Here is a 12,099-nt window from a genome sequence, read left to right as displayed (position 1 = left end):
GCGCAGAAGTTGTTCGGCAGGGTTCTCCTGAATAGGCTTCAGGAATGGATCGAGGAGGCAGGCGCCCTCAGTCCATACCAGGCAGGCTTTAGGAAAGGGGTATCGACTGTGGACCAGGTCTTTAGATTGAACCTGGTGTACTGGAAGACAGTGAGGTTCGAGGGTGGCAGTTTGTACACGATTTTCGTGGACCTACGAGCCGCCTTCGACCTCGTGCCCAGGGGAAAACTCTGGGTCATTCTGGCAGGGATGGGCGTACCACTAGACATCTTATTGACCTTGCAGAGGCTGCACCATAACAATTAGGCCCAGGTGAGGTGTGGGAGGTCGGGGGAGCTGACTGACAGATTCCCCGTGGGCAGAGGGGTAAGACAGGGCTGTGTGCTGGCGCCGACCCTGTTTTGCCTCTTTGTCAACGGGGTAGTTGCTCATCTGAACGCCACCGACTACACAGATGCCCCCAAACTAGATGGCAACAGTGTGCCCGCAATAATGTTTGCGGACGACACACTCTTGGTATCTAAAACTCCCATGGGCATCCAAAGGATACTTGATGCCTTTGTGGCCTTCTGTCAGGACAGAGGACTGGAAATCAATGCCACAAAAACCAAATATATGGTATTGAATCCAAGCCCCAAACAGCGCCCGAATCCCCTGCTGGGAGCAGCACGGCTGGAAAGAGTAGCCACGTTTGAATATCTCGGCGTGACACTCAACGAAAATATGACCTGGGGGACTCATCAAACCAGGGCTAACCTTAAACTAGTACAAATTACCGGGGGTATCTCCCGGATGATGACCGGTTCGACCTATCGCCCATTGGGGGCCCTAATTCAGATATATAAAGCACAGGCCAGGGGGGCGATCCTGTATGGGGCTGAACTGTGGGGCCATACCCCATGTCGGAATCTGTCATCCACGGAAAACAGATTCATAAGACAAATTACCGCACTTCCTTCTAGCACCCCACTTCTCCCTTTGAGGCTTGATCTAGGGCTACGGCCTCTCGCCGACGAGATAAGTCTAAGACCCATTGCCTTCTGGCGCAGGCTTTGGAGCAGCGACGATCTCGCCGACTATAGGGCGGAACTGGTCGAACTATTAAAACACCCCAAGGCGCTCAGTATCCCCTGGGTCCAAAATATCCAGTCAACCTGCATAGATCTGGGGCTCCCCGAACTGTGGACTAAACCAGCAGATACAGCACCTAGAATCTCTAAGAGATTTTTGGCGAATCTGTATCATGAACACAAAAGGGTAAGGGCTTTAGCTACCCAGACAGAGGGGTCCCTTTCCTCTAAATTCCTGCAAAATAAGGATCTCTATGCACTTGAAAAGGCTTTTGATCCCATATATCCCGTACTCACTAGAAAGTTATTTCTCCAGTGGAGATACGGTACATTGCCTTTGCGCTCCTTTTCTAGCACCTGGTCGCAAGTCCCTTCCACTAAGTATTGCCCCCTTTGCGCTGACAAAGAGGAAAATGACTTACATGTGATCTTTTTCTGCCCAGCATATAAGGCAGCCAGAAAGTACTGGCTGCTGCCTCTGATTAAGAACTTGGGTGGCAGGGAATATATACCTATGTACAGGATTTTAAAATGTGATGTTTCCGGCCCAATCGTTTTTGCGCTTGCCAAATTTTTTACAAATGTATGGCATACGCGTAATCGTCTTTTAAAAAATGCTGGGTAGTCTGTAGATTGCTCTATTTTTAACATTGTTAATAATGTTTGAAGTGGATTTTTAAATCACGCACTGATGTTTTATCAAATGTGACAGAATTTTTGTGATTTTAATGTATGTGTATCTTTTATGACCAAATGGTCGAAATAAAGATTGGAAAATGAAAAATACCTAGGAATTTGGATCCACCGGGATTCTGAAATGGTAATTCGGTATAACTATGGCGCCACAGTAGATCGCATAGAAACACAGATAGCTCGCTGGATCACTCTGGCTCTATCTCTTGCAGACAGAATATCCCTGATAAAGATGGTGTTGTTACCCAAACTGCTATACCTCTTTATCAATATACCAATAAAGCCGCCTACCCCAATTTTTAACAGGATACGCTCTAGTCTCAGCAGACTGATATGGGCTGGGAAGCAAACCCGAATAAGTCTCCAAACCATGTCCCTACCATATGAAGCGGGGGGTTTCACGGTCCCGGATATCTATTTATATTATTTATGCGCGCAAGCACAATATGCGTACTATTGGTTTCATCCGGAGCGCTATCTGCCACACCTTGCTGTGGAAGATGGGGATGCTGCTCCAATACCACTATCAAGCATCCTCACACATACCCGTCCTCATCTGACGGCACGAGAAATAAACACAATTCGAACGACATCGCAGGCCTGGCATTGTATCAGTCATAAAACGAACAAATCCCCTATATATGCCCCGAATCTGCCGCTGGCTCATCACTCTGCGCTATCAGTTACGCAAGAAAAGAATAGCATGATGACACTAGAACGAGTGGGCATAACGCAGATGGGTGATATATTCCCGAATGGTGCCTTCCTCACTCAGGACGACCTGTCCTACATCAGTAATCAATCACTGTTATTTAAATTTATTTACCACAGACTAAGAGCAGCCGTCAGAGAATTGTATCCAACATTCCCGGCCGAACCTCCTGCATTACAATCACTGCAAACATTAATCACAACCTCTACTTCCGCAAAAATGATATTGCGGCTGTAAAAGCTAATACAAGGGGGAATAGACCCGCAAACACACAAAGCGCGGGATAAATGGAGCATACTGTTCGGTAGCCCCCTCACGGATGTAGACTGGAAATCATGCTGTGCGCTTATTACATTACTCACCCCCAATGGTAATCTTCGCATCATCCACTATAAGTATATACATCAAGCATATCACACTCGGCTAAATTGCATAAATATGGTTTACGTGATACTGCACGATGTAAGAGATGTGGTGCTGATCAGGCAGATTTTGCACACTTGGCATGGAATTTTGCGAGAATTCGGCAATACTGGGAAACAGTAATACATCACTTGAGCACACTAATCGGGTGTAAATTGTTATGTGTACCACAATTATGCTTGTTGGGCCTTCATATACCTGTGAAGTCTGCAAAGAAGAAGCTGACTGCCATATTGCTTCTCCTGGCTAAACGCAGAGTTGCGATACATTGGGATAGTAGACGAACTCCTACTCTAGCGAACTGGATACAGGATGCTGTTTACTGTAAAGACAATTTTATAATATATGCGGAAGAACTACCAACTGCCTCCAAACCATCGGATATCTGGGAACCACTAACTACGTATCTGCGAGGTCACCCTGACTTGCTCCAGCCTACCGGTTGCCTTAATTCTTGATCTGGTACAGTGGCGATATGGCAATGTATAAATGTGCAACTGTGGGTCACTGGGAAATGTAATTTAAAGAAAGCTGTATTATATTGTGCCTATAGAGAATGTACTAGTTATGATCACTGTTATGTGCGGCTACCAAAAAAACTTCAATAAGAAAAAAAAAAAAATACTTGCAGATCGGGGAGGGGCCTGTTGCGTCATTGGCAGCAGCTGTTGCCTTTACATACCGGACCACTCCCCAACATGTATACAGCTATACAAAAATTGCACAGACTTTCGTCTGACATGCACCAAGAGACAGGTACTTGGACCCTATCGGGATGGTTCTGGAATATGCTAACAACATGGGGTTGGAAGATTCTCATCATTCTGATAGTGGTTGCTAGTATTATTTTTACATATTGCCTCTGTATGCACTATCTCCCCGCTTGCTGCACATACTGTGTAAATGTTCTCACCCCTAAACAGAAAATATCAGTTCATGATACTAATGCTGGGATCATGTTGCAGAAGGACATTGAGGACATGATGCAGATCGATGAGGGTGTCTTTGAATACGGATTATGTGAGCACCAGTTTATAGTGATGTTTCTTATCCTTGCAACATGTTATACGTCCCTTGATAGTAATATAAAATTGTTAGCGTCTGCTAAAAGGAGGGTCTGTAAGAATAAAAATGTCTTAGCTGCATTGTTTATATATTGTTCTGCATAAGTTAACATTCATTGCATAATTTTATGTTTGGCCACCATATTGATCCATGAGCGAAACTAATCTCTCTGCCTCTGCGAGAAGCAGCTTTGGTAATTTTCCTTTTCTCCAAAGTTGAGCCCTGCTGTACTAATGAATACACTGTTTTATTAACGCATACCTTTCCCACTAGATAGAGGCCTGCTCCCACTAGTCCAGCGATGGGCCCGGCAGAATGACCTTGGCATAGAGATAGTGTGTGCCCGGTCTTAGGAGCGAAACTAATCCTTCTGTTTCTCCTTTGTGTAGCTGCCTCCATCTGGAAATTTCCAGTCTGGGCGTGCCTTCATTGGTTCTGACTCGTACATAATGTATCACCATGTTTTCTGATGACAGTCCCTCTGCCGCAATCCTTAGCTCCAGTGTACCTGAATAAATATACTTGTTTTGTATTCTCTACTGTCTGACCGACTCTTCATTTAAATGGAAGGCTGAGAGGTGGTCGCGAGTGACTCGGGTGGCCCTAATCGGGTCACTTCCTTCAAGTACGTGGTGCAAGTGAGGATAGCGAGGCACTGTGAAAGCTTGGAAGAAGGCAGTGCATGGTGCAAGTGAGGATAGTGATGCACGATGAAAGCTCGGACTAAGGCAGTGAGTGGTGCAAGTGAGGATAGCGATGCACAATGAAAGCTCGGAGAAAGGCAGTGCGTGGTGCAAGTGAGGATAGCGAAGCACAGGAAAAGCTCGGAGGAAGGCAGTGCATGGTGCAAGTGAGGATAGCAATGCATGCCAGAAGCTTGAAGGAAGACAGTGCATGGTACACGTGAGGATAGAGATGCAGGGTGGAAGCTCGGATGGAGGCAGTGCATGGTACACGTGAGGATAGCGATGAAGGGTGGAAGCTTGGAGGAAGGCAGTGCGAGGTGCAAGTGAGGATAGAGAAGTACGGTGAAAGCTCGTAGGAAGGCAGCGCATGGTACATGTGAGGATAGCGATGTATGGCAAAAGCTCGGAGGAAGGCAGTGCATGGTCCACGTGAGGATAGCGATGCAAGGTGAAATCTCGGAGGAAGGTAGTGCGTGGTTCACGTGAGTATAGCGATGCATGGCAAAAGCTTGGAGGAAGGTAGTGCATGGTGCAAGTGAGGATAGCGATGAAGGGTGGAAGCTTGGAGGAAGGCAGTGCATGGTGCAAGTGAGGATAGCAATGCATGCCAGAAGCTTGAAGGAAGGCAGTGCATGGTACACGTGAGGATAGCGATGCAAGGTGAAAGCTCGGAGGAAGGTAGTGCGTGGTTCACGTGAGGATAGCGATGCAGTGTGAGGTCTACGCTAGTCTTAGTAACGGGATAGTGATGTATTGTGCAAGGGAGGAGAGAGATTTATTGTATGAACTTTATGGCTGTCAGTACCGTGGTAACTTGAGGAGTTAATAATGTAAACATTTCTAGTTTAAATACTTGCACAAGTGAAACTTCACAAATTAAATCTTGCTTTTTCCATGAAATGAAGAGCATTTCCGTCTGTGCCGGGACATGTGGCAGCTACATGTGTGTGAAGTATACTCATGAATCACACAGATTTCAAATTGTCAGTGTAAGGCAGAGGACACTCATCCGGCCCAGATGTTATCTGTGCATGATGTCACTTGTAGTTTTGATCACCCCAATATAAGTCCGGGACTAGAAGTTCCAGAATGCAAAGTTAAAACTCAGACTAGGGAAGCTACTTGGGAGGCCACATGAGGCCTCTAAAACAATGTAGTAAAAGTGTAATTCTTCTTATTTCCCTGCCTCTGACTCCCTCGTCAGTGTTCAGTGGGCTCCCTCTGCAGTGGGATGATCTACTCACACCTCTGGTGTGTGTGATGAAAGGCTCACTAGGCCATGGTGGTCTCAGCCGTCAAAGGGCGAGGGTGCCACCATTAGACCCTGGTGTGTAGACCACTGATTGCGTTTGGCGAGGAGTGGCACACAGCAGAGAGCAGTCAGGCCTTGTTGTTCATGAACCTCGCTGGTGTAATTCTAACCTTTCAAAGAGCTAGAAAGGTCTTTGCAACCCCATTTCAGACTCAAGAAAAGCATTTATTTATCCACTGACAGGTCAGCCCCATCTCTTTCTGAAGGAAGGAAACAGATACAATTAATAACAGCTTCACTTTTGAGACTGTGCCTGATGCAGGCTTCTCAAGGCCGAAAGAAGTGTCAAGATCCTGATAGCTGCAGATTATGAACGCGTTTGCTTTCTGATCTCTGTGCTGCCAGTGGCATCTCAGATGCAGAAGTCGCAAGGAGAGTCCTGGGGTTATCAAGGGAAAAGCCAGGGGTCGCAGCTGCGACTCCTGGCCACCCCCACTTGAAGTCCATGCATGTATATTGAATTAATAATTAACTGTTGCGGTGGTCATCTCTATATTAGCCAGGCAGTGCCACCTTGTGGCAGGCTGTCACAAGCGCTGGTGTTGACAATAAAGTCTAGTGTCTTGAAATGGAAACCACCAGCTCAAATTAAGTACTATGTTCAGTGCATCACACATACAAAGCTGGACAAATTTAGAAAAGTTGCTCCACTTTTAAACACCTGCCTTGAGGAGGTGTAATTCTTTGGTGCAAATCCCTGGCTACAAATGCTTCTAGATAGGGATTTGCGTGAAAACAGATGGGTGGCTGCATGGGAACGCCCAGAAAACGTCCCATGATGCAAAGTGGCGCATAGTGCTGCTTTGTGCCACTTTCCAATTCAAATCATGGTTTTAGTTCGAAAGTAAACCCCAACACAGCACTATGCACCGGGTTTGTGACACTTTTGTGGTACAAACAAAGACCAACAATTTGCACCGAGTTTGTATCACTTTTGAGATGCAATCCCGGCTCCAGGCATTAGACCATATACAAAAACATGGTCCACGTTTAAAGGGAAAAGACAGATGGGTGGGACACAAAAAACTAAAAGAATGATATTGTATTGTAATTGTAATTGCATTTATATAGCGCTTACTACCCATGACGAGGCGTAGAAGTGCTTTTTCGGCGAGTAGCACGCTTCCCGGGACCCATAGAGGATTAGTGTTGAATTAGTATAGTGAAAAAGTACATTTTAAGTGGTGGATAGGTTAGTCAGTTATTTAGATGCGGAAGGATAGCAGAAGGATAGAACTGGAAAAAAGGTTTGTATTTATATAGCGCTTGTTGCCCCAGATGGGGTGTTGAAGCGCTTTTCTTTTTAATAATATATATAAATATAGAGGGCTGTTCCAGCGAGTGAAATACAAATAAGGGAGAAAGAGCAGGAGAGAGGAGAGAGGGGAGGGACCAGAACTTGAGGAAAGTGAAAGCAAGAAGGTCAAAGGGTAAGAGAGAGGAGTGCGGTCTGGAGAGATCATGGAAGCAGACTGGCAGAGGCAGGAGGGGGGTGGGCTTCAGAGGTAAGTGAAGCTTCTCACATTCTCCCAGGTTAACTGGCGCAGCCTGCTTTTGAGTTTACATTTTCAGATTCCTTTTTAAAACACGTTCTCTAAAAAGGCCCTTAAATGAATCTAGAGAGTGCTGTTGAAGGAGCTCTCTCCTCAGACTTTGGCCAGAGCTCGGGGTCGCATATGTTGGTTCTGGGCTTGTAAATGACAGATCTCCTTAAACTGAAGCCGTGATCCCGTTCAAGGCGCAGCTCCCTGCCTGGGATTGTGGGGCTCTCTCCAGGCCTCTTCAGGGCGCTGGCTTTAGGCTGATTGTGATGTGAAGTTTCTACTCTGGACTGAACTGGACAGCTGCCTTATATCAACAAGCCTCATCTCTGACCCTAGTAATGTCTGCCAGAAAATACCGCTGGCTGAAGAAGTGTTTCATGGGGTGGGGCGTGGCCGGAGGGAGAGGGGTGTGGCTGGATGGGTGAGGCGTGGCTGAAGAGGTGGGGCGTGGCCGGAGGAGGTGGAGCTTGGCCAAAGGGGGTCTGTAGTACATGCTTAGTGTTTCTGTGCTTATGGAATGTTTATTCTTCTATGTTCTTCTCTGCCCTGTGAGTTCTAGGTTCTCTTCTTAGACAGTTGCTGTTGGCTTCTGTCGTGGAGAGTCCGTTCTTGTGCTTGCTCTGTCTTATTAAACTGCTCTTCAAGAGGATACCCTTCTATGCCTACTTATTTACTACAATTTGGCGACGACTGGCTTCTAACCCATACGCTGCATTCCCAAGGCACACAGCAGTTTCTGCACAAGAGCGGAAGATCTTCACCCTTCACACCACTCTTACCTTTTGGTGTCCACTTCCTGATCCAAGCCTTCATCTGACCGCTTGATTTTGCGTTGTTCTGTCGGCGTTGAGGTTGTCAGTCTGACTGTCCTGACTTCATAGCCCAGTTCGCAGCTTGGAAGTCCTTCGAGTCGCTCTGACTCCGATCTGGTGGTGTGTGAGGCTGAGCCAAGTTGTTGTTGTCTCCAGCTCCAAGTTCCGGCGCATCTCTGTCTTCGGTTTCTCCTCTGTGCCGTGTCTCTTTGAAGTTGACGGTTGGTGCAGTTGGCGCAGCGGGAGCTTCGTTCCCCTTCGTGGCAGCAGTCTGAATGATGACGTCGTGGAACCTTGCACTACAATCCTCGGCATTCTGTGTGAGGTCCTAAGGAGTTCTTACGCTCTGACGCTGTGACGCCCTGACGTCCTCTACGTAGCGGCCATCTTTGTTTACATCGTTGTCATCACTACGGACACGGACGTGCATCAGCTCCGCCTCACAGTGTTCCGGTGCAGTGTAACAGCGGCGATACACACGTCTTGTGTATTGTGAAGATACACTTTTATCCAGTGCAGTGTCCTGGTAACACCGGCGATACACACGCCTTGTGTATTGTGAGGAGACACACAGGTACTGTTGATTCTTTTGTGTGTATACTCCGTCTTGCATCAGTACAGCGACAATACTCACACAGGTTTTGTTGTTTCTCCGGTGTGTGTATTCTCATCCTTATTCTTCGACTTACTCCTGTGTGTGTGCCCACGCATTGTTTTAAATTACAATGTCCAACGAAAATCCCTCAATAGTTCTTCCTCCAAGTTTCTTGGTTAGTCCCGGTCAACCCAGCATCTCGTGGGATGATTGGTTCCCAATGTTTGATAATTATCTAGATGCTTTGGATGCACAGGAGTATTCTGCAAAAAGGAAGAAAGCCTTACTTTTGAGTTCTTTGGGCAAGGAAGGTCAACGCATTTTTCGCTATTTACCACAGGCACTACAGGCTAATGGACAACCTGTCCCAGATGAATATAAGGAAGCAATTTGTCGCTTAGAAGTCCGATATGCTAAAGAGGAGAATTTGGTCATGAATAGGTATAGATTTTATACCAAGGGACAAAAGATAGGAGAAACTATTGACAATTTTGTAGAAAGACTTAGAGAAATGTCGGTCAAGTGTAAGTTTGGTAATATGACTGATGAGCTCATTAGAGATCAACTTATTGTTCAATGTAATAATAAGAAAGTTCAGGAGCGTCTTTGGGCGGCTAAAAATCCTAACTTACAAACTGCTATTGAATTAGCTAAAATTGTTGAAGATTCACAAGGATATATGAAAGAGTTGGAGAAGAAGCCGTCTAGTGATGTTAATGAAGTCTCGGCTCAAGAGTACTCAGAACAAACTTTTGCTTCTGGTGAACTCTCTGATGTTGCTGCAGTTAAGAACAAAAATGTCTTTAAAAAGAACTTTACTTCCAAACCACCATTTACACAAAAGTTGTCTTCATCTCGCATGTGTAACAGATGTGGTAGCTCTGTCCATTCCTCTGACTCAAAATTTTGTTTTGCAGCTAAACAAGAGTGTCTTAAGTGTGGTAAAATGGGCCATTATGCCAGAGTTTGTCGTGGCAAACCTCGCTCTTCTGTCACCACTGTTGAAGACTCTATTCTATTTGATGAGGAGGGCCATAAAATTTTGGTTATTGATGAAGATTCTGCAGGGCAAGTTGATGATAGGCGTAAGGTTAGGCCTAAAGCTCTCTTCTCCATTGATAGTAAAGAAGTGTACTTAATGGTGGATACAGGTTCTAGGTACACTATCATTCCTTATGAACTTTTCAGGGACAAATGGGGTTCCAGGTGTCTTTTACCCAAGGACATCTCCCCGGGTGGTTATCAAGGTGAGACCATTGACATTGTGGGGTATTTCACAGCGGACATTATTTTTTCGTACAGGAAAATACATGGCAAGGTTTATGTGTCCAAGATTGGTCCAGCTATACTTGGGTGGATTCACCAATACGACTTAGGGATAATTGTCAATCCCCGTGCTTTCCCACAAGTTATGGTTGTTGAAGACAGTGGCTTACTGGATATCCTAGAGAAGGCCAACTTGGTATTCAGAGAGGGTTTGGGTCAGCTCAAAGGGTATTCCCATCGTATTATCTTAAAAGACAATTCTGTTCCTGTACAACACAAAGCCAGGCGCATTCCCATAGTGGTTCGGCAAGAGGTTAAGAGTATGATTGATGACATGCTTGTTTCTGGGGTTATTGAACCGGTGGAGGCTTCACCTTGGGTTTCTCCCATTGTAGTCACAAAAAAATCGGATGGCAAACTCCGTTTCTGTGTTGACTTGAGGTCGTTGAATGACTGTGTGATTGCGGATACTTTTCCACTCCCTAACATTTCGGAACTGGTCACTACTCTGCATGGTGCTAGGGTGTTTTCTAAGTTGGATCTTAGAAGTGCTTATCACCAAATTAATCTTCACAAGGACTCCAAACACTTGACAGCCTTTATCACACCGTTTGGCACGTTTCAATTTACACGGTTGCCCTTTGGTCTCATTTCGGCTGCCAGTGTGTTTCAGAGGATGGTAACTGATCTTTTTGAAGGTGTTGGTAATACTGTTTTTTTCCAAGACGACATTTTGGTTTATGGTGACTCTGAGGAGCAACACAATGTTATTCTCAGGCTGGTTTTGGACAGACTTTTGTCAGCTGGCTTGACGTTGCGTAGGGACAAGTGCAAGTTTTTGACTGAACAGATAGATTATCTTGGTTACACTATTAGTGCCAGTGGCGTACGTCCGAAACAGGACTTATGTCGTGCTATTCACTCTGCTCCCAGGCCTAAGGACAAAGATCAGTTGCGTTCCTTTATGGGACTTATTGAATATTACTCGAAGTTTGTGAAAAACTTTTCAGATAAAACTGTTTCTATGAGGTCGCTTCTCAAGAGAGGTGTTAGTTTTGTTTGGTCTTCCCAGTTGCAAGAGTCTTTTGAGGCCATCAAAAGAGAGATTTGCAATGCGAAAGTGCTTACTCCTTTTGATATTAAAAAGACTTCTGTGGTGACCGTAGATGCCAGTGCTACTAGTCTAGGGGCTATGTTATCTCAAGTTTATGATCAATGTGAGTGTACAGTGGCTTTTGCCTCTAGAACTTTAACTGATGCGGAGAAAAATTATTCGGTAATTGAGAGGGAGGCTCTGGCTGCTGCTTGGGCAGTGGAACACTTTAGAACTTATTTGTGGGGTTTGAAGTTTGTGCTGAAGACGGACCATAAGCCCCTCATAAAAGTTCTCTCTCCCGGTGGTACGGGCAAAGGTTCTGCTAGACTGGCGAGGCTTGCTTCTAAGCTCCAAGAATTTCAATATTCTGTTCAACATATCCAGGGCTGGAAGAACACTCAAGCGGATTGTCTTTCAAGGTTATCTTTGGATTGGAGGTCAGTTCTTGATTCTTCCACTTCTAGCTCCTCTAATGATATTGCTGTCGATTCTGTGGAAGATGCTGTGTTTGTTGGTGAAGGGGCTTTCCAGGCTTGTGATTGGGAGAGAGAGATGGCTGTGGATGTGACATTGCAGGAGGTTATCAAACTAATTTCGCTTGGTTCCAGAAGGGAGAGTGCGGTGTCGGTTTCTGTGCGTCCTTTTCTTAAGGTCTTGGATGATCTTTCCTTAGTTGGGGACAACCTTATTGCAAAAGGGGAGAGGTTCATACCTCCTTGTGGTCTGAGGAGCAAACTTTTGGCCTTGGCACATGAGGGGCATTTGGGTCAAACTCTCACTCAGCGTCGTCTCAAAGACAATTTCTGGTGGCCTGGCATGGATTCT

Source organism: Triturus cristatus, chromosome 1_1 (genome assembly GCF_964204655.1).
Source record: "Triturus cristatus chromosome 1_1, aTriCri1.1, whole genome shotgun sequence".
Lineage (NCBI taxonomy): Eukaryota > Metazoa > Chordata > Amphibia > Caudata > Salamandridae > Triturus > Triturus cristatus.
The sequence above is the reverse complement of the archived record's forward strand: the minus strand, read 5'-3'. Positions refer to the sequence as shown.